This window comes from Anas acuta, chromosome 11 (genome assembly GCF_963932015.1).
Source record: "Anas acuta chromosome 11, bAnaAcu1.1, whole genome shotgun sequence".
In the NCBI taxonomy this organism is placed as follows: domain Eukaryota; kingdom Metazoa; phylum Chordata; class Aves; order Anseriformes; family Anatidae; genus Anas; species Anas acuta.
This window is the reverse complement of record NC_088989.1, coordinates 16,737,764-16,762,240: the sequence shown is the minus strand read 5'-3', so window position 1 is coordinate 16,762,240 and position 24,477 is coordinate 16,737,764. Positions and strand designations below refer to the sequence as shown.

At 38.3% G+C, this 24,477-nt stretch overlaps 1 protein-coding gene across 24 annotated transcripts in view; it reads right to left on the bottom strand.

Annotated features, from left to right (window-relative positions):
* The window catches only part of ATP2B2 (ATPase plasma membrane Ca2+ transporting 2), a 421,948-nt gene that overhangs the window by 129,446 nt on the left and 268,025 nt on the right, over window positions 1-24,477 (bottom strand). The window lies entirely within an intron of this gene.

Sequence of the window (24,477 nt, the reverse complement as noted above, 5' to 3'; positions counted from 1 at the left end):
AAAAAATTAAAAATTAAAAATGCAGGGAAATAGAAAATAACCATTTATATCTGCTTTTCTATAAATTATTTCTTCAAGTACAACTACAAGCTGTACCAACCATGGCATATTAACAACAGGCAGATTTTCCATTTACATTTTGCTTTTGCAAGATGACTTGCCCTTACTTTCTGAATGGAATCCTTAAGGACTTTGTTTAGTAGTAATTCCTGTCACTTTTATTCCTAAATCAGTCTGTGAATTAGTAGGCTTACTTTAATATCTCTCTCTATATATACATATATACACATATAAACATGTATACACGTAAGCAATGACTTCTGAAAACATAATTATTTGGACTTTATGATCTGTTTGGGATGCAGCTGGAATAGCTGTTGGCAGCTTTTGGTAATATCAGAAGCAGCATATCTTTGTTCAGACCTCAGGTTGATGACCTCAAAGTAAAACTCAATAAAGCATGTCATGTTCTCCATCAAAGCAACTGCTCTTGCTGCATAGGTACTGTCACATCATTGCTGGAGTGAACTGTGTCAAATTTTGTCCCTAGGAAGACAACCACAGTGACAGGATATATGTGTAAAGAAAAAGCAAGCAAAGGTTCCTTAAATCTGTATAAAAGTGTATGTTTTCTTCATGACACTTCAAGTTAAGTGCATTTCAATGTAAGGATGCAATGTAAGAATGTGAATGAAGTTGTGCTAAAGAGTTCCAACCTTTCACTTAGGTACTTTTTTTTTTCCCCCGTGTTTTAATTATATCAAGTCTGTGCATATCTATCACCTTTTCTGTTAAAAAAAAAAAAAAAAAAAAAAAAGCTACAAAATACTTGCAAATGTTCAGGTAGAATAACTGTGCCTATATACTGCTCTCAGCAGTATAAAGAACTGAAATAAAGTAGAGAGGTTACAGGTATCTGGGTATCTGTCAAATAATATTTTCATCTGTTGAAATATTTACAAAACTGTAGGTTTTGAATGCAATCAGCAACACAAAATTATTCACACGTATTCACACTAAGATAACAATTAAAATAGTTCCACTGAGGGTTGACCTCAGAGGACCACTAAAAAGGTGCTTGCAAGAGAGCAAGAGGAAACCATCCCATGCTAAAAGGCTTCCCATCACTCCTCTTCTTGCACTGGTCAAGGTAACTCCTTCCCTTCCTCTAAGGAACATTGACACCTACAGGTACGTGAAGAATGGAAAGCCCTCTTACAAGCATCTCCAAGACACGAAGCAGAAGAAACGAGGATCCTAACGTGCTAATGACACCCAGCTTTATGTCCCAGCCATTGAGGACTGGCACTGCTGTTCCCAGCACCACGGTGCACACATGCCAGATGAAAGCACCAGTCCAGGCATAATTTCAAGACCAAAGTGATGCTTTGCTGAAAGTATCAATCCTGCCACAGTACAGCCACAGCCGACTCACCTTTCACTTCGAGTATATAATTACAACTGCTGTGTAGTTTCTGGTTCTTGGTTAACTCATCAAACTTTCATTTCAGCTTCTATGAAACACTATCCTCCCCTCCCAGGTAAAGGCATGCTGTAGTTATTATTGCCTCGCTCAATTTAATTTTCACTACCTACTGCTTAGTGAGACTACAACACAGGTTGCAGCTACTACAAAGTGTGCCTATGCCTATCTCTGCAATTCAGACAATCACATCAGACTTCTCAGCTCCTCTGTGAGTTCTCAGTCAGCTTCCAATGCAGGCTAAAGGCTTTACCCATGTGAAATGTGAATAGCAGATGATGAGCCATTTGGGTAGTTACCCTTTTGTGAACCAATGTAGATCAGAGAAGTTAAGGCAACAAAGGTGGGAGATCAGAGGAGTCACTCGCCACTGATGGGATCTGACATAGGGACAAGCCTTCAGGAGAAATGAAACAAGTCCAATTTGATCAGCTTCCAGAGGGCTGCAAAGCCCTTTAATACAAAACAGGGTTTTCACTAAAAATAGCATGCACAATTTGTACTAGTTCCCCAAAACATAACCTGCCCCAGATACTGCAGTGACTTCATACATGAAGGGGAAAGTGCATCAACACTATTGACAGTGGTAGGAATTTCTGGCAGAAACATTCATATAATGCATCTACAAGCAACAGAAAGACCTCAAATGCATATTGGAAAGCAGAAGAAAAATACATCTTCAAAAGGAGTATTTCCCAACACAGAACATATGTGCACAGCAGCAGGCCAGCTCCAGCAGGTAAGCAGATGACTGGGTACTCAGCTGCGGGAAGCCATGGCTGAAACAGCACAGGAAAGAGCTGCCCTAGTTTTGAACAATCCTAATTACATTTACCTAGCCTTTTACGATGAATTTACCACTTTGCAAACTGTGTTATGTACTTTATTGTCAATAAGCCACAAAAGGTATGCATGTCCTGTCCTATGCTGCTAATCATAGCACATATGGTATTTCATACATACATACTAAGAAGCTTCCAAAGCAAAGGAAAGAGAGAGACTGGAACTCAAAGAGCTGCTGCTTCTCTAACACACATATTGTCCACTGACACTGAAATTTAGGAACCATAAGTTTGAGAACTAGACTGGGCATAAAGAATCTATGTCCACCATGATTTTCCAGTCTATGTAACCTATGTTAGATTTTAGAAATAAATTTTATTTAACTGTGCTCTTTCTTCTTTAATTATGGCATTTATTTTCTTGTGAATTATTTAGAAATTCTGGAAAATGAAATTCATTCTATTTTTTTTTCCCTCCCTCTGAATATCAGGAGCTGACAAACTCCTGGATTTCCAGAGCAAGAGGAAAGGAGAGCATGAAGAAATACAAAGACTGATGATGAAGTCACATCTTAACAGCCCTAAGTGTTACTGCAGAGATAATAAGGTCAGAAAGGGACAATAAAATATGTAGTCAAAGCTGTACACAGAGGTACTGCTAAGGGAAAGAGCACTGAGAATCAGAGGCAACAATGCTTACTTTGCAAAAGTTTCCATCAATTCTCCATGGCATTGCCAGAAGAAAGTACACAGGGGCACCCCTTATCTTTTCAAATCTTTTTGTTCAGAAATGCTACTTCACATAGTCCTAGAGGTGGTTTAAGCAAGCCGAACTTTGCGGCTTGAAGAGGATTAGAGGTCACTCGCACTTTGTCGCACTGGCGGATCTGCAGGATGCTGCTTCCCAGCGAGTGCGCGCTGACAGGCAGTGCAGATGGTAAAAACGTCAATTAGCACAGCAGGATCTGCAAGTGGACATCTGTCCTCACCATTACTTTAACCAGGAGATGGCATTCCTGCTGCTAGACTTGCTTTTTTCCCTCCCCCTTATTACACATACTTACTTCACTACTGTTCTTGAATTTTTTTTTTCCTCATTTGTCCCTTAGTCTATGTATTGACTGCTGTGACAATAATGATAGAATAGTGCAAATGAGAGCAATAAGAAAAATCATTTCTATATGAAGAGGAATTGAAGAAGGGGAAAAAAAAAAAAAAAAAAAAAAAAAGTTAACAGAGATACCGGTTCTATATGACCTCAGAATCCAAATGTTACTAGCAAAAGCAGAAGCATTAGATGATGTATTCTGTATGGCAATAAGTCACAGACAGGCTGGTTTTAAATTCATGTGTCCACACACACATATATGTATATATTTAAAATACTTCTGTATGTTAAGGCTATGCAACAATTCTTTGCTTGACCAAAGTGTTTTAGAATGGTTGTACAGATTTATATCAAATTTGTCTACAAATATTATGCATATGTTTAAGAAATACTGTGAAAACTGATTACTGATGCTTCTAGCACTTGAATAGTTTCTTAAGGTTTGTTTCCAAAACTTTTCCTCCAAAATTGTTTGCAATTTGTGAAGAACAAAAGATTAGCTAGAAAGCATTTTCTATGATACTGTGCAGTATATTAAATGGATTTCTTCTTTCATCTGGCTTGCCTTTTTAACACTTTTTTTTTTTTTTTTTCCCCAATTGTTGCTTTTTGGAGGGAGAGAATGATTAAAAATCTGCAGAAACAACAATTAATGGTTTTTCCCCGTTCCTTATCTACATCTGTCAGTTACTGCACACTGAATATAAACCCATAATTTCAATTAATGCTTCCTGGAAAATTGTTTTTCTCCTGACAATCATCTCCACTGCAACCAAAAGGAGCATCACAAACAGGATGATTTTGATGCTGCAAAACAGCAAAAGCACATCACTACTACAGCAACTGGGAATAAATAGATAAAACTTAAGAGATAGGTTCATGTTCACTTAAACTATGAGATGAAAAATGGAAAAATTATATTTTACTAATTGTGCAAACAAACCATTAGTTACTTTTATAACCTCTTCCCCACATTTTCTGACTGTCTGGGGAAAAAATAATAAAATAATTAAATAAAATAAATAAAAAGTAATAAAAAGTAATAAAATAAAATAAAATAAAATAAAATAAAATAAAATAAAATAAAATAAAATAAAATAAAATAAAATAAAATAAAATAAAATAAAATAAAATAATAATAATAAAAAAATTCAAATACCAAAACCCGTAAACAGGGGAATTTAAAACTCACAATATCTATAAATTCAAACGCAAAAAAAAAAAAAATGTTCAGCAAGGACAATAAAAGCTTTACAGTGATGCTGAACATTATTAAATTTCTATTGAAATTAATACTCAGAGGTTAAAAAATGAAACCACAACTTTTTTTGGTAATTAACTCTACTGACAGATGCAACATGCATGACATGCATAAATTGTTCTTATGACAACAGAGACCTATGTTTCATATCAAGCTCCTACCACCCAAGTCTCAACCTGCACCTTCAAATGATCAGCGTTTCTAGCATGACATTACCGAGGTATTCACTGAAACCTAAAACAAAGTATCACTTTGGTAATTATTTCATTTCTTTGCCTAGTTTCACAAGTTCCATTTATTTCACATTTAACTATGAAATGATCCCTGCCTTTACTACTACTACACAACCCTTTAATATAATTTGCCCAGGTCCGCCAACCTCTATAGATTTTGTGTAAATTTTCTAAAATTCAGTGGGGATTAGAAACACTAGCCCAGTTATTCTGCTATTCTAACACAGAAAATTCAAACCCACAATCTCATTTTACATTTTAAATAGAATTCCATTCTCAGGCTTTAGAAACAAATTTATGTTTACTACTCTTCTTTTCTCCCTTGAAAAAGCTTCTCTTGACAGCAGGTCTTCATTTCTTCCACTTCAATCTAAGAAGTACTATCAGTCTTGTGAGGGAAAGTGCTGAAAAAGTAAATTTTTGTAATTCTAACAAATAGCTAGTAACTAGAAGATTTAGTTTGAGATCTGCCTTAGGCAGATCTAAGAAACTGGGTAAGGCAAGGAACCATTGGCAACAAAATGATTGTTGTTATGGTTTTGATCAAAGGCTCAGGAAGGTATATTTTTTCTCTTATAAATGATACAATGATGTCAACAAGCACACTATGCTGTAATGTAACAACAGTAGTCTCACACAGCTTACTAGGTCATGAAGTCTTTGTGACCCTCGTTTAAAGGGTGTCTAAGTAAAACAAACACCCACTTTGGTACCAGCTTTGCCAAAGAATTCTATGTTGCACTAGACTACTTGTTTCACTAGCACAATTTGTTTATTTACTTTTTAATAGTACAAAGGCATCAGACACGCATTCACACCTAGAACGGATGCCTCTGTGACCTCCTAGTTTTATCATGTATCATTTCATCATATGCTTGAAAAAGTTTTTCATGCAGTCCATTGAAATTCTGTTTAGACCATCTTATATAAAATCAGTTAAGAGAAGCCAGTCTATCAGTAGGGAAGTAATGAGAGCATTTACTAGTTTCAGCAAGCTGAATTGGAATTTCACCAGTGAATGAACCTCAATGAATAATAATTTCCTTCTAATCTCAGAACAACAAAGCTGACTGTAAAGCATAATGAATCTCATTACCTGTTTTCATTAATATCACTTGCTTATGTCTGTTTACATAAACTGTAAGAAATCTGTATAAATTTTAAAAGCCTTTGGAATCACAAATCATCCAGCACGTGTCCTGGAAGCTTTACCCTGCTGACGCTACTATTTCTACTAGTCCCGCTGGCAGCGCTGCCAACCGACCTTTACAGGATTCAAAACCCCCCTGAGCCAAATGCTTCACGGCCAGAGCTGAATAGCCAGTATACAGAGGAGAGGTACACAGAAAAGGCAGAACCAGGAAATGAATTAACTGCCCCTCTGCTTCTCCATTAATCATCCACCCTCTTCGCATCCGACAGCAACGACTGGCCAAGTCACCATGTCCTGTCCTCTTGCCTCCTGCCCTGGCTTCAGCTGCCACCCTGCAGTGTCTGTACAGCTTCAAGCTGACTACAAAAACCCTTACATAAGTCTTCACCATTGCAGTTGCATCCAGAACTATTACTCTGAAGCCACACCAAGTATATTACATCTCCTAAGCTCTGTTTTGTTCTTTGTTTTTAAATAAGGTAACTGAAGAGCTTAACATCCTATTTTATATGCTGACACATCTAATGTGAATGCTAGGAACAGATAAATAACAACAAATAGCATTTCTACAACGAGTTTCTCTCCCTCACTCTCCTTCTAGGTGTAGAAATTGATGAGCAAATTAGTCTCAGCCTTATGAGACAGAGAAAGACTGCAGCTCTTGCCCCAGTGGTGGCAGTTCAGGAGAGTGAATTCCCACCTCCTGGAACTCCTGATTTACACTCAGCTGCAAGATACCATGCAGTATTTACTGCTGTCAAGAAGCAGTGCATGCTCGGAGACAGGTTTCATTCATTTCCTCCATCTAGCCATTTTGGTTTTATTTCTTCTGTCTTCTAGTTTCTTCTAATTTCTTTTTCAAGTAAAATTACTTTGAAGAGAAATTATTAACCAGAAACAAATAATTTACCTAAGATAACTAATAGCAGCAACACAGAAATGGTTCCCGATACTGACTGTAATGTAGCCAAAAAAAGCCACACATCTGAAAGACATGCTCCAATTTCATAATAATGTAATGACTGGACTAGTGTGCAGGGCATTACCATGAGTCTACATCAAGGCAACAGACAACATATCAAATATTAAAGGCAGGATCTGCATCCTAACAGATGACCAATATTCTTGCCTGAACAGACACTGAAAAGCTTTCCGCAAAGGCTCGTAACAATGTCTTCAATGAGAGCTGAAGGTCCAGTATGTAAGAAGAGGGATTAGGATTTCTCATTTACATTTGTACTGTGGTCAGAAGTACAGCTGTTGAGAGGGGAGGCAGAAAATCATGCCACTAGAAATCATTTCTTCAGCTTTTACTCCACTCAAGTGTCATTACACCATTTATGTGTCTCATCCTGTGCATTACAGATGGTTTTCTTTTGTTCTGTTGGGGTAGTATGAGGTACAATAAAGTTGCTAGACTCTATGCCACAATGCTACCAAGTACTAATGATCAAGCAGGCATACCTTCCACCCATCACCTACCAGATAATAAACTCATGCAGAATTCCTTGTTGCACTACATATTAAAAAATATCAGTGCAGATCTTTATCTAGCATTGAAAGTTAACCAAAACACTATGGAGGGGCTTTCCTGCCGCTAAACCATTCACAAGCCAGCAGGATGCCCCGCAGATGCTGAGCACTGTGGGGTTGGCTCAGTACCACGTACCCTCAGCAGCTTACCAGTTCTGGGCTTTTTGTAAGAGAGGCAGAGGGACTAGGGTAATGGGAATGGTTTATATCCCTTTCTCCAGAAAAAAAGAAAAAAAAAAGAAAAAAAAAGAAAAAAAAAAGAAAAAAAAAGAAAAAAAAAGAAAAAAAAAAAAGCAGATAATTGAAAATGTAGTCAACGCCTAGAGATGGTTTATTCAAATGTCTTTTTTGGTTATTTAAAAAAAAAAAAATAGTATTTTACTCTGACATTATGACTTATAGTGTATAAGTGCCCTCTGCACAGGTGTCTATGTCACCCAAAAAGGTCCAATTTCCTACTGAAGTGTAGAAGTGTAAGACGTGGCTATTTCAATTAAGTTGGCAGAAAGTATGAGGGAAATACTATCAAAAACATGGTGTTAACATGCTGTTATAATATGATTGTTCCAGATCATTTGAAAGCTTTTTCTTGCTTTCAAATCAAATCAAGCAAGACTTACTACAGCTTATAAGAGCACTCACTGGCTATCCTGTAGGATCAGGGTGGAAAAGCCCTAACATATGAATCAGGTAATTGCAGGGAAAAGCAATCATATGAATTTAACAGAGAAGATCCAAGGTCTCAGATAAGGAACAGAGCAAGTAAATAAACACATTAAAAAAAAAAAAAAAATTTTTTTTTGAAAGCCTTCCATAATTAACACACTTTCATCATATTCATAACTGCTTACCATCACTCTCACCAGATCCTACACAAAAATTCTTCATTTCATGCGTGTTGCTAACAGCAATCATAGGGATGAAGGAAAGGGAAAACAGCCTTGGTCTGAGCAGTGCTGGTGACAAACAAGCAAGCCCCTCTGGTTGCTACAGAGGCAGCTTCTGCCTGGCCGTGCAGATACACTGCAGCCTGGGGGAATGCAAGTCCCCCAGCAGAAACACCACCATCAATCACAGTCCTAAGGGAACTGTAGAGCTCAGGGAGGTGCTTGCATAAAGGCATCTCCTGCCAGCTGGGAGCTTTGCATGTGCAAGCGCTCCTCTGAGCCCTGGGGTGAGCGCAGCCAAACAGATAACTACCTCTGGCCCCCATCAGGACCTGAGGTAGCCATGGGCAAGTGGTAGAGCAGGGAACAACATCAGGTCCATGCTCAGGATCCTGACCTAACAGTAGAGAGTGAGAAAAGAAAATAGAGCCACATTTCCACCTGCACATGTGCCCAGGCCTATACTTACTGCAAATAGCTAGTGAGGGTGACATCACTGACACTGAGCCCAGGGACTCCTGCTATTAAATAACACCACCACAAAGAAATCCAGAATTAAAAGATTAGCTGCTAGACTTCCTACTGTTCATAATGACAAAGAGCCTTCAGCTTTGATTTTTCACATTTCTTATCACAGACTTTTGAGTCAGTGCAGCATTAGGCCTGTACACACTGAAAATGCACTAGGCCTGTCTGCACTAGTCTGAAAGATCCACACATCTCTTTCTTGGACCTTTACTCTTATTATTTGTCACTGCAATCACCATAACTCTTTAGTATAAGCAGTTCCGAGGGTCTATCGTTCATATTTATTTGATGAAGTTTGTAAGAAAGACTAAAAGTAACATAGCTAAATAGCATATGCTCTCATAACAACAAGAGATTGGAAGAGAGGTTTCTTGTGGATGAGGCCAAGAATTTGTAGGTTTAGGTAGCTCACTCCTCATATAGATATTTTTATATATGAATTTACACATATATATTAAAATAAATTAAAAGAAAAATCTTATGTTCTGAAGACAGAGACACTTATTATTGTGATGTCCACTAGGGAGACAGACTAAAAATGCCAAAAAATCCCGCTTTACTAAGTCTGCTTCTATAGCATGATTCTCTCCCCTCCCACCCTTACTTAAAAAAAATAAAAAAAATCAGTGAGCTGTGTTTTTCAGAGGTGTTACCTCCAAGTGCTGCTACTTGGCAGCTCTTAATTTCATTGCTATCTTTGTTATCTTTGTCAGTGTCATCTGCTTTTCCTGTGAGCAATGTCAGCTTGTCAGCTGCACAGCAACTGTACCCTCTTCAAGCTGTGCCTATGCAAGAGGCAGAGCACTTGCTGTAGTGTATCTTAAGCTGCTGTGCATTCAGGAGAGTATTCAAGATATCTAAAAACAAAAACAAGTGAGAACACTGAAGAAAAAAAGAGTGCTATGATCATTATGCCATCTGCAAGCAACATTAAATGCCACTATGCTCCTGCATGTGACAATGATGTCACTTAAACCACAATGCCCAACTTGTGAGGAGACAGTAAGAAAATAAGATGTATTTTGGGCATCCAATGGATCATATCCTGTTGCTCAGGAGCATTAAAATAGTTAGACCCTTTAAACCTCAAACATAGTCCACATACTGTGAGCTGTTACCTGCATAACACTCCGCATTGCATTCAGTGTTACCTGTCTCCATCCTCTTCAGAAACAAGTGAGACCCATCCTTTAACTCATCATCTGCCTTTCCTGTACCACGTAGACTTGGAGGTACAATAAAAATGAAAGAAGTTGTAAAAATTCATCCAACGGTGCTGGAATGAATACTATTACACCGAACACCTCATAACCAAACAGAGATATACAAAGTTTAGAGACTCTGGGCACTGTTAATTTAGCAAGTCAAACAAGCTCCCAACTGCCCAATTTCCTGCATGAATTAAGAAAAGATTTGAAGAGAAGAAGGTCCCAAGACTTTCTAGTCTGCTAGTAATTAGTTAATTCAATTCCTGAAAACTGTCTGGGTGTAAAAGAGCAGTAGAGCAAAGAGGATTTATCAGCAGCAGCAGTGTTTTAGTTGGGCTGATGGAACCATTGGAACAGGCCTCATGAGATGCCTTCTTTTGGCCATGAAGGCCAACAGCATCCTGGCTTGTATAAGAAGCACTGTGGCCAGCAGGGCTAGGGAAGTGATCGCCCCCCTGTACTCGGCTCTGGTGAGGCCGCACCTCGAGTACTGTGTTCAGTTTTGGGCCCCTTGTTACAAGAAGGACATCGAGGTGCTTGATCAAGTCCAGAGCAGGGCGATGAGTCTGGAGAACAAGTCCTATGAGGAGCGGCTGAGGGAGCTGGGCTTGTTCAGCCTGGAGAAGAGGAGGCTCAGGGGCGACCTTATCGCTCTCTACAGATACCTTAAAGGAGGCTGTAGAGAGGTGGGGGTTGGCCTGTTCTCCCACGTGCCTGGTGACAGGACGAGGGGGAACGGGCTGAAGTTGCACCAGGGGAGTTTTAGGTTGGATCTTAGGAAGAACTTCTTTACTGAAAGGGTTGTGATGCATTGGAACGGGCTGCCCAGGCAAGTGGTGGAGTCACCATCCCTGGAGGACTTTAAAAGACATTTAGATGTAGAGCTTAGGGATATGGTTTAGTGGAGGAATGTTAGTGTTAGGTCAGAAGTTGGACTTGATGATCTTGAGGTCTCTTCCAACCTAGAAATTCTGTGATTTTGTGATTCAAAGACTTCTCAGCCTTGTGTAAAGCATAATAACAGGGGTGTAATACCAAGAGATGCCTTTTCTAATGCTGTGAGAAGTGTCAAAGTTTTCTTGACTCTTATTTTTGAACGCCTAGCAAGTATAAATGGCAACCAAAGCAATCCCGATATGTAGTGCGGGATATAGCTTTATTTTATTCTTATCCTCACGTGCAATAGAATGTTATTAGGAACTCAACACCCACAGACTTTTCCTAATTTAGCACACTTAAAAAACATAAAGAATAGACTCTCACAATATGAAAAATATATTGTCAATCACCTTGATTATCTCTCAGCATAACTAATCTTATCTGAATGCAATAATCACTAATGAAGTTCTCCAGAATCTTTTCCAGTGCAAAGCAAATACTAAATTAAACTGTAAGTACCTCAAGGAAGGAGTTCCTTGCCACCAGCTACAATAAGAATTCAAGTCAGAGCCAGTCAAGGACAACACACAACAAATTTATGCACAACAAACTGGTCCCACTTCAAAATCAAATCTTAATAGAAATATTGTAGAACACGTAAGACTTAACCAAGGTTTGTTCCTAAATTTTCTTCACAGATGAATTTCAGCAGCAAAATAGATGAATCTCACCAACCTGTATTCCACTGTTTATTGAGTACATAACTTCCACTGCATATTCTGTAGAAAACTGGGACTCTGACTGATCCACATCTCATCTCCCATCTTACAGCTGAACTGGAAACCCTCTCACATGGGAGGGCATTCAATTAACTACAGCAACTGAACTGGATTAGCTCAGACCTCTGGGAATTCAAGGTAGCAGAGGCAACCATGAGACAGAAAGAGTAAGGGTGTGTAGCAAGCACATACCCTGGAAGATCCTGAAAGAAATGGACTTCATATCCAGACCCCATTTCTCATTGACAACAGAAGCAGGAAACATTTGAAGGATACAAAGGATTCTATACAGATATCTAGCAATCCAAAAAGACACTGAAAATTGCTCAATTACAAAGAAGATCTGTTCAAGGAGACATCAAAATGGAAAGCATTTGTATTCAAATCTCTCGATTTACTTGGTCACAGGATCTATGCATTCTTTATGTTAAGAATTACTCTTCCCTATTTTGTCTTCTATGGTTTGAGAAGTTGAAAACCTCGTACATCTTTTGTCAAGTGGACTTTCAAGAGAAGATAAGGCAATTCTGCTACAAAGCTCTGACAGAAGAATGTTCACATCACAAATACTTAGGAATTTGTTCTAGACACATTAGCGGAAATCAAAATATTATACTGTATAATAATAGAAGCAACAAATTCATATTAACAAGCATCCCTGGACAGCTTCGGCAAGTAAACAAAAATCACATTTTCTTAATGTCCTCTAAATAACCCCTACAGTTATTAATTAACCTTCATTAAATATTTGGAAGCTTAAATTTGTATTTAATATGAGATCTCAAATTAGAAGTTGCTTAACCAATTTATGGCTTAACTATTTTCATTGCACAGCAGTTACCTATATTTACATCGTGCTAGCTATTTCATTTTCGTTCCAGCCCATTAATTCATTGCTTTGCTTAATCCAGCTCAACTGGGAAGAGGCACTCTTAATCCAAAATAAGACCATCCATACAAAGAGTTAATCCATAATGGTTAATTGGGAAAAGATGTTCCAGAATAAATCCACATGCTAAAATAAGTAAATCTCTTAGACTGAGTTTGAGATTTAAACCACTTTCCCCTCAGCTTCAAAGCTGCTGCTAGAGACAAATACTTCCTCTTGCCACAGTGATGGCAATACAGTTATTTGGAGCTGAAGCCACACATCAGGCAGCAGAAGAACATAGTAATTTACTTTATCAAATTAGAAGTAAATTATTTCAAATAAGAGAAACAAGAATACTGAGACATGAAGAAACAGAAAAAGAGATTAAAGAAAAGCAAGTAAAACCAACTTTATCATTATATCAAAATGGAGCAGAATTCACTCAAAGACATTTTGTCATGATGTAACAGAGTCATATATTTATATAACCACTGCTCAGAGACTCCATTAAATTCCCTGCTCAGTCAATGGAGGTTCTGCACTCAAATATGGCATGAGCCTACAAGCAGAGCAACAGAAATATGACTTTCAACTTTTTGCCTATGTCCAACTGTCCTATCAATTGAGCAGCCCCTCATAATTTAGAATTTATTCTTAGTCATGATAAACAACTATATTTTTATTCAATCTCAGGTTATCAAGTTCATAGAACAGAAGTAATTGGAATAAGTCTTAAAATATAAATATACACACACACACACATATCCCTTTTCTAACCAAAATGCCAATTTCCCCAACCAATCTTTCAAAAAACCTGGATGATTCCAGAAACGCAAAATATGATTCAAAAGTATTTTGTCAACTGTGAAACCATTTTGTTTATAGCTGCAATGCAGCATTCTCTTCAGAACTCTTCATCTCACTTAAAGGATAAAATGACCCAACTGCCTAATCTGTTCCATCATTATTCATTAATGAAGAGACTGGGCCTAGAGGATTGTCATTGCAGGACAATATTATATATATATATATATATATCATTAATACATTCCTTAAGCATGGCACACATTAACACTAAAGAAAACATGAAAATCAGAAACTTTTGATGTCTGTTTTATCAACATTTAGAGAACATTATCAGTTTAAATAGTACCGATAACTTATTATTGTATGAAATAATTTTGATTAACATAGAAGGTGCTTGAAATGCTTTTCAATATGATGAATAGGGCTGAGGCTGAAGTCATTCCTTTCAGGCAGACATCTTGAGCATGCATTTATTTTCTACAGGTTATGTAAGTGGTGAACAGAGATGAACCGAATTGGCATGCTGAAATATTCAGGACACTCTACGGCAGAATCTTTCCCCCTCTCTCTAGTGCCCTAATTCTGTTCTGCCTTCTGTTAAACTTGTTTATATTTTTCCCTTTCTCCCTATTTGCCTCCTACATGTATGTCTTTTGCTAATTCTGAAGCTAATCTTACCAGACCTTCCCTCTTCCCTTTGTATCCTTTTCCAGCCTACCACAGTTCTTTCTCCTTGAAACTTCTTACTCACTTTAGAGAAATCGCATATCCTCTGATGACACTATTGTTATTTAACTTTACACACCCGTATTTATTTATTTATTATGAAAAGCATGAGCACAAAATACATAATATTTCAGATGAACAGTGTGTAGCAAAGATGGCTATGGAATGCTAAGTACTTAGCAGGCTTATGAATGACATTCAAGAAAAGCTCTTTCATGAAAACAAAATATTGTAGGACTTTGAAAATCTTAAGAAAATACACTTTGTTTTATTATAATAAAAAATAGCAGTGAACAAAGCTTCAAAAGGAAGACTTATGTGAGACTATTAATACTGAGTACCAACATTGCTTTCCATTTAGGTGGCCTAAAGATTTTAGAACTTATTGGAAAAATAAACAATTCCTATTATTATGAAAACAGGAAGCAGGCTTGCATAAAATAAAAAGACAGCATTAATCTTTTAACTTCCTGAGCTTTGTTTGTATCACAGTCTTTATTTGCAATTAAGCTTAGTGCATCTGAAGTTCACTGTCTGCCAAGCCTCAGAAGACTGATACAGCCCAGGATGGGTAATTCAGGCTCCTTTTACACTGACCTACCAAACTCTGACCTATCAGACCTTCCTGGTAAAAGTGAGAAGGGATTACAGTTTCATTCAGATCTTGATACCTGAGCAATTCATTCAACAAGAGTACCAATTATGTTCGATCCCCTCACCTTTCCCCCTATATCTGGACTGGACTGATTTGCCATGGAGGGGTAATCCAGTGTCATGCAGAATTTAATCATAGTGAGCTAAGATGAAAGGTTCTGGGTCTTGAAATTGATCTTTAGTTCATCCAGTTCATTCATTTGTTATAATTCTAATGCTATCAAAACACGGGGTTTAATCTATAAATAGGTATCTACTGCACGCTCACATGCAGTCAGGGTGATGTACACGAACACTAAGACTGTCATCTGCGCCAATGAAAACAAGTGTGTGAGAACATTTCATAGAGCTTGCGTGTCCTTTTGGGCTCACCTGCACCAAAACACAGATCTATGTAATATGAAATACATACATTACATTCCTCTGTCAATGGTTGGAGATGGGTGATAAATTTAAATGATGCAAAATATCAGTTCAGTCCACCTAATATGCTTTTACCTTATCACTACAAGGTTATTTAAAAGCAACGTACAGGAACACATTCAATAATATCTAACCAGAACAAATGCAGGCTATTTTTCTCCAAAATAAAATAAAAATGGTGCCCTGGACATTCATCATTGTGTTCTCCATTTCCGTGGCTAGAAAGGACTGCTCTGCCTGCTTGCAGCATCTGAGCCTTTGACCCCACCCGCCTCGCAGTCACAGCCCTAAACTCACCTAGCCCTGATCAGGTAACAAAAGCAAAGCCCCATTGCAGCCTGGGCTTCAGCAATAGCCACACACCCCCCACAGGACTCTGTATGCACCTGTGCAGGCCCTGACACCTGTGGTGTCCTCACTTGGTGGCTGACAGTCACAGGCACGATTTCCAGCTGCGGTGAAGATGCAGAATTTTTTAGGACTACTTCACTTTATAAAAACTTAATTTACAGCTTGATCCATTTCTGAGGTAAGCAGCGTTTTGGAGCAGGGCTGTGCAGGGGGCTTAGGACACAACAATGCTACCCAGCACTTGCTGCTGCCACGAGCAGCTCCCTGCCCACAGCTGGGCACCCAGAGACCCTCCTGCCTTCCCTTCCACTGCAGCACACCACACTTGCTAGGACAAACGCATCACAGCAAACAGAGGTAATTTTAAATCTCACGTAAAATTGTTAAAAATACATTAAAAATATATATATATTTACAAGTGACAGTGCCAGGCTGATGCTATTACTAATTCTCCGTGTCAGTCCCCACCTTGGAAATTATTTTTCCTTATAATATATCTTTAAGATGTTCTCTCCTCTGCTATGGTTTCATTGTACATTATTTTTTTATGCACTTCCCCCTCCCCCCCATTAATCTGGAGTGCATCTGCTATGCTTTATGTAATGCTGCTTCATGCAATGTCATAGGACCCAAATACAAAACCTCAGCAGGAAACTGCATCCCAAGATTTTGCCTTAGTTGATTTTAGAAGCTGTGGCTTCACTACCAAGGCCTCAGCTTCATAAACTGGAATTCCTTGAGGCTGAAGACAGTTGAACCAGTCTCGAATCCCAGCTTTATCAAGCTGCTGCCGTCAACATCCTTGACTTGTCCTTGAAATGGCTTTCTACAGCCGTGACTCACTCTGCTACAGCACTCATTTTACTGGCAGAAAATAGAACTGAGTGATACAGAGTTAACCATGGAGAGACGTCGTGCAAGGGACAGCAGGGAGATTCCTGGGGCATGAGGAAGGAGCACCAAGTAATCAGTGTTCTTGCTATTAAAAAAAAAAATAAAAAATTACAATTTAATTTTCCTGGCTTCCAAAGCACTTCCTCGATTCCCAATTTCATTTGTGTGTAGGAGAATAGTACAGCCAAGCTTTCCCCTTACAACAGCCATTTGGGTGGGGAGGGGGGGGGAAAGCAGACAGCAGGAAGTATTTGAATCAAATGAGCACAAGAGAAAATAACAAATTGCAAACAGGCAGCTAATTAAGCTGTTTGCAGGCTACTTTGCTCTTTGCTTACATCAGTAGGTTACTGATTGGATATATGCTTTTCAGAAAAAAATGCCTTTAAGAGTGTATTGTATTTATTAAAACTTTGGGGTATAATTTTCCCACTGATATGAAACAAAGGACCAAATGTTCACGTGCTTTGGTAGACCATAAGGATTTCTTCCAATAGGGAAATTGTGTCTGGAATTTGCCTTCCTATAGACGAAGCAATATGTCTGGAAGCTGCAGCTACAGGAATGATAACACAGGATGTTTTCTGGAACATATTTATTTACCTGAAAATCATGCACGATTGTCAGGCTGTTTGTTTCCCAATAAACGTTAATAATCTGTGATCTGTGTGATATCAAAGCTTCTTGTGTTCTCTCCCTCTCCTTTGCCCACAAAATGCTTCTAAATGATGATTAGACATTAGTCCACTACCTGGCACAGCTGGGATTTGAATCATGATTGGAGACCAGCAAAACACAAACATATTTTAAAAGAAAGCAATTTACATCTTGATTTGGCATATCCCATGCTACATACAAGTCACAATGAGCATCTGTGAGAAATCTGTAATTTCCCCTAAAGTTCATGTGCAATAGTGATACAAAAGCCAAGTGTAAAATACCCTATTTCCCTTGCCTACCCTACGGTCCGCTCCTGAGCCACTCGGGCATGTCTCCAGACCTATTTGCTAGTGCAGTTACACAAACAGCTGGGTTGAAGCTAAAAACCAGCCGGGAACTACAGAGGGTGGCAACAGACACAGCTTAAAGCATCTGATTGCATGCTTACAGGCACCTATCTCACCTAGTATCGGTGCTATTCAAACGATGGAAATTAAAAATGCCAACCTGTAGCACTCTAGTGTCAACCACAGGTTTACCTCTTCATGGTCTGTAAAAAATCCAGTGATGGTCAAAAGGTTTTGTTTATCCTCATAGCAAGGATTGTTTATCCTCACAGCAAATGCAGCTACATGCTCATTGCTTTTACAGTTCTGCTGTTTGCATAACATAATGCTCATGCTATTAACAGCAGGATAATTCTTGACCCTTACATGCCTATATCATTCAGATGTTTGAATTTCCACAAATCCCAGGACATTAGAGCTCTGCAAGAATAGAAGAAAGTAATCTACATGGATTACATCAAGTTTGTGCAATAAATGTCATAACATAGATCAAAAGTGTTCTTGCTTAACTCATTTCTTTCATATAACTACACCTTTATGTAAACAGAAACAATATATACAAATGTAGAAAATGTCACAGATACCATTGTGATGATGTAATGGAAAGTGTAAATTTAAAATGTGAACAGTGAATATAAATGTGAAACACAAAGCTGAGCTAAGGAGCTCTCTGGTTTAGACTCAAAATATGTGTATGTACTGTAAATGCCACCTAAACACATTTTATTTATTTAAAGATATACTTATCCAAAAAGAGACTAGATCTTTACAGTAAAGAAACAGTCTCTGGTGGAAACATGTCTCCAGAAAATGCAACTGACCTACATGGATTATGCTGGAAAAAATCTTTTTTTTTTCCCCAAGCATGCAGCTTTGTGGTTCATTATCAGCAAACTGGTTTAACACTGAAATCTAACAGAGTCAAATTTGAATTAGTGGGCAAGCAAGAGAAGGAAATGATTGCCTAATTTTTAAGGCTTACATTTCTAACATGCATCACAAAATTACCGATTAATAAAGATACTATTTTCATGGATATGTTGGATTCAGTTTGACACTTGTTGTTGAGAGTTCATTGGATAGAAAAGATGTAATTGCTTTTGAAACTTGCAGAAAATTAAATGTAATCTACCTTCCAGTTATTTCTAAAATTCTATGCAGTTGAAAGACTGCACCAAAGATATTTTTTTTTTTTTACTTTGAATGTTGTCATGCTATAAAACTTCTGATCTGGAAAAAATGTGAGACCTCTAGGAATGATAAGCACAAAAAGCATTATCTTTAAATAGTGTCAGAAAAAAAAAAAAAAAAAAAAAAAAAAAAAAAAAAAACAATTGACTTCTGCAAGTGAAGCTGAGTAGCTTACACGTAGACAAAGATTTAATTCATGTAAACAGGGATTTAACTAACTGTGGAAGTATTTTAAATGTTGAGCTTTTCTTGTTTCCCTCCATCCCCCATCATTTCCTATCCCCAAGTAATTCTTATTTCAGTTGTAACGCAGACTCCAACGATTGTGCTATTTCACAGATTGACTGAAGTGCTGTTGCTTGCAGTTCATGGTCACTTTTGAAACAGATAAAAATTCTGTATCAGGAAGTAAAACATTTGAAGAGCAAAGGGTAGTATTTCTTCACTGTCCTTTTTCTTGAAATGCTATATAAATTTCAATATATAAACATGTGACCTGGCTTTCCAGATTTTTTGATTATTGGCAAACTAACAAAATGTATGAATCCCAAGCATTCTTGGCAGTTTGCAACGCACAAAAAAGCAGGAAGATAACACAGAGCTGACTATGTTTGGGCTTAAATACTTTTGCTCAAAAGTCACAGGCTAGTCTGAACCCTAAGAAAGGAAACAGGCTTCTATTACTGTGTCCCACAAACAGTTATTTCTCCAAGATTGTTTCCTAACTTATATCTTGTGATATTTTTCTCATCTTTTCATTTACTGTTATATGCTGAAAAATGTATGCTTAATGTTATGCAAATTAGTTAAACTAGAACTTCGAGTGTAATCTGGCCTGTTGTGTATCTCTTCCCAGATAACTTTTCAGAGGAGTTTGAATAGAAAAATCTGTTAAAAATACAGCTTATGCCAAGATACACTGTCTCCTTGCTCGCCTTGGAGACTGTGCTTGGACCTAAGAAAGGACCACAGATACTAAAATGATGCTAGCACTGGAGAAGTGTTGCCCCAGATTCCCACTGCCCATAAGTCTTCAGGCTTCTGCTTGTCAGAAAAGGGCTGAGTGCCAGCAAACCAAGCACATCCGCCTTAGTCATCTCATCCAAAAGTTTCATACAGATGTCAAACCTCCCAGAGAAATCATGAGAGCCTTTGCCGACTGCATATATTTCCAAACCATTATGAATAATACCTAAAAATAGTGCAAACAACCATTAGGTCAGATTCTGGGCTCTTATAAAAGAGACTGAATTAATTTATCTACATAGTTACAGAATGAGACTTATTTATTACTTTGATAGTCCAGGTATGCTAAGCAAAAGGAACGTCATAAAGAAATACGTTTGCCTTGAAGTACAATGCCTCAAGGATATATCATTGCTATTTCAAGTATACCCTTACAGATCACAAAAAAGCAACCAAGGAAAAAAACAAGATGCATTTACAAGTTACCAGACTGTCCTGCATGACTAAGCTGATTTGTAAAATGCATAATTTCCTTTTGCAATAAATAGAGGTAATTACACAGTTCTCTATAAAAATAAACTCTGCAAAGGCAAAATTCTGCATCTGACACGGAAATTACCAGTCTATTCCATCCAATTGTGCTGCTCACAAAAACTGGCTCAAAAATTAAATTAAGCACATGGTTTATTAAAAAACTAAGAAACACTTTAATTTTTAAAGATCTGTAGCGTAAAGTTTGCTTCAACTATTTCTTACTGAACATTTTGGTCCAAATATGTAGGAATATCTTTATGAGACATTTCAACTTCTATTGCATAGGTTTTAATAAGCTAGATGAATAAGATAAGTTTTGGGCTCAGGCAAAATTTCATTTCCTAGTATTTTACAAGCTGAATATAGCAGCAAGACCTGCTGGGTCCTAAAAACGAGAATGTAGAGCTCATCAGTGGTAGCTGCATAGCAAACCCCAACACACAACCACTGCAATCTGTGAGTAGATAAAAAATTCAACTTGCATTTAGAACACAACAATTCCTTTCAATTCAAGTGGCATTTACTACACAACAAAGGCAAAATAGCAGTGAGAGCCGCCAAACCTTCTCCTTGGCTCATTTACCATTTCAGCCAATAAAAAGGATGGAAATATTTTTTTGCCAAAACTCAAACTGCTGTTGGCTTTTAGTTGGCTTCACTGCGCTACCTTCATACCTTGAAGGAAGAAAAGGCCACATTCCACAGCAGCCTAACACTCAAACCTCAGTGAAGACCCGAAAAGGGAGGCCAAATTTCTAGGAACACAGTATGCCACATGTTACTGCAAAAATAAATTGTAGAAATGCAAGATAAAGCAAAATATCAAAAAGCAAGCACTACTGCATATAATCAGTGTGCTTTGTAGGAGCAGATAGCTGTGGTGAAGACCACGAGGAAAAATAAAGGAAAAAGAACTGAAGATTTATGAAGACATTATTTACAGAGGAAAAAAACACAAGCGCTCTGGGATTTGCTTGGCATTAATCCTGATGTTCTGTCAACCAATCATTTCATCTGCATTCATTATAATTAGCAATAAATGACTTGCAAATAACAAGACATAGCTTGTCAACAACACTTCTTTGCTCCTAGAACCTCCACGTGAAGTAAATCCTGGCAAACAGAGTGCACACACAGACAGTGACGTTTCCAATGACATTTACGTGATCTCGCTCTGCACATCTGTACATATCCCTGCAACCAGAAATTGGGAGGGGGACACATCAGGAGCATGTCTATCCTCTACAGCATTGAAAGGGCAGCATTTGCTCAATTTAAGCAGAGCCTGAGCTGGAGTGGGAAGCAGTGAAAAGGCTTCACCTGGTAGGCAGGCACCGGCTCAGCTCAGACATTCCCACATCCTTTTGAAAGGGATGCAAAAGGGCAGGGGCAACTTTAAGAGAACGTAATTCATCAACTGAACCTGATGCCTTGGTTTTCCACCCTACTGAGATAGCAGCCCACATCTATACCCAGCCTAGGAAGTTAAAGCAGGTCACTGTCAGAGGAGAATGGTACCAGCTCCTGCCTCTACACCTGCCTGCCTACCAAAGCCATTTCCAGATATCTCATGGAAATGAGTCGTTTACTGAAGAAAAAGTGGCAACAGCAGGTAAAAAAAATCAGCAGTTCTGGTGACGGGAGACAGAAGATAACTCCGTATTTGCTTCCAGTATCTCCAAAAGCTTGCAGTGCCCCCGCTGCCGTATAACATTACGGCTGGCTGCAGGCCTGGTAACCAAAGACAGGACAGGAACCTGAGCTGTGTGGAAATTTGCAGTGGCTCCTGCAGCGTACAGGTTTTGCTAGGGAAGAAAATGTTGGTACACCCTTTTCTTGGGGGTACCACATCAGACAGCCTTAATGCATCTATTCAAACTCCATCGAAGTTTCAGGAAACTACTCGTAAGTATGCAAAGCTCCCAGTGGTTTGTCAACACAACAGTGACAATACAAAATTCCTGAAGGAAAAAGGGACAGAGCACATTGCTCTGCCAGCAAGCTCTCCAAGCAAATCTTCTGGTGCTGTTTGCAGCAGAGGTCCTGAGAAGAATTTGTGTAGTTTTAATTCCTTCCAGTGGAGGACAGTGGTTTACAACAGAAGGAATTTAATGGCTGCATTTCATCTGGCAAGTTATCTGTTTACTCATGTTGGCAGCACACAGCTATATGTTCGCCAGGCTTTATGTGAGCCGACCATAGCAAACCCTGTCCCAGACCCTACCCGTGTTAGTTCACAACCCCACAGTTCGCTTAAAACTGACCTGGAGCTTTAGAATGATCACAGACTGGGGCTTCTGAGAGGTACGACATACCGTCAATGACATTGCTAAGCAGGGACATTTTGACCCAATATATGGAATACCAAAAATACATTAAGAACTTTTTGAACTATTTGTAGGATTAAAGATGCATCAATTTAACTGCACAATACAGTGATTTTCTAACCAAGACCATACCACTTTAAAGGCTTGATTTTTACATGGCAAAATCTCTTATGTAATGTTTAATATTTGAAATAAAATGCTGAGAAGGCATGGGTCTTAATTATTTAGCTTCTGACACATACCCTGCCTTTAAAAATTCAGTGTCTGACTGCAGATCTGAAAGACCTCCCTATAAATAAGTTATCCTCTCTGAAGCTGTAACAAATTTCAAAAAGTATTCCAATGATTCTCAGCTGATCAGAGGAAGCACATCACTATGAAAATGTGAAAAGAATGTGGATTTGAATATTATTTTAAGACACCAAACCATCTGAGATTGCTGGGATTCTATTAAAAAGGCTCAGAGAGTACAACTTTAACAACATGACACCACTTTCCCTTTCACAAGTATTTCCACTTTACCACAAGCAAAAGATTGTGGGAGTAGCTATAGTCTCCCTTATCTGCAACAGACCTGTCTCTGCAGTATCTCCTAAATGGAAAGCATTCTAAATTAATTAAACAAACCTCAAGAGACAGTAAACTAATTATTCTGGGCATACATAAGATGCTGCTGAGTTAATCTCTATGAACACAAGCGAGTTAAGTTTATATTGACATATTGGGCCAAATTTATTGTTGGAGAAATTAACTTCAGTGGAGTTATGCCAGGAGTGAATTTTTCCTCATTAAGTAGAAATAGGTCTGTCAGCTGAAGTGTGAGAATGTATTGCCTCTTGGGAAAACTATATTACACTCTAGTTTATAAATGACTACTTTTGCATACCCATATGCCTCAAAATGCACAGAAGTATTTTTTGTTTAACCACCTAGTAGTGGGATCTTTGCACGTGACCCATTGCAACTGCTGACTTCAGCATGGAGGTTGCAAGGAGCACAGCTTAGCTATGTAACTAGCTTATTCCTGAAGCTACCTCAAGTTTCCTTAGTGTTCAAAGTTCACGTACAAGCAGGAGACACCCTCCTCATGTCTAAATCTAACGTGACTACCATCAAATGTTCTTTATATTTACCATGAAAGAATTACTTTGGAAAGAACATCTTAGACAAATTTCCAACTACTGCGATTGTTAGGGTTTCCGCTATTATTTGTATTTCAAAAATCATTACTCACCTAAACTCTATAACCACTGTGTCATACACTGTGTCATATTAATCTTTGAATTATTTTATACAGAGAAACAGAACTCAAAGCAGTAGCTGCTACCACCTCAGAAATAGATGTACCAAGAATGAAAATTAGCACAAAGCTAAGGGTTATATCCATGTCTCTATGTGAGCATGAGAAGTCCCACCAGCTCAGGAGACAATCTGTCTCCAAACTCCTTCACTTCTGAACATTCACCTGAACTCCCCCCAGAGCTGCTCACCACGCTAATAGGACCAGCACTCTCGTGTGTTCAGCATCATGGTGAACTCTGTAGCTTAGGCTTAGTGCTCAGAAGCGTTGACTTGTAGACGTCTTTTTTTTTTTTTTAAGGGGGGGGGAGAAGGGGGTATTTTATTTTATTTTTTGAGTTTTCCCAAGCCAAACGCCAGGAACATTTCAGGAACATTCCACATTACCATGTTTGCTAAAGATGCATCAAGACACATACTAAAGCTGCATCTTGATAGCATCTTAAAGATATGTCTTGATGTAGCTTTAGCATGCGGTGTTTAGCAGTTTGGGAGTTTGTTTTTTAATTTATTGGCTTCTACTTTCCACCTACCTCTTGTTCACATAAGCATTTTAAACAGAAATCTATTTTCAGTATGGCCAGAAGAAGCTA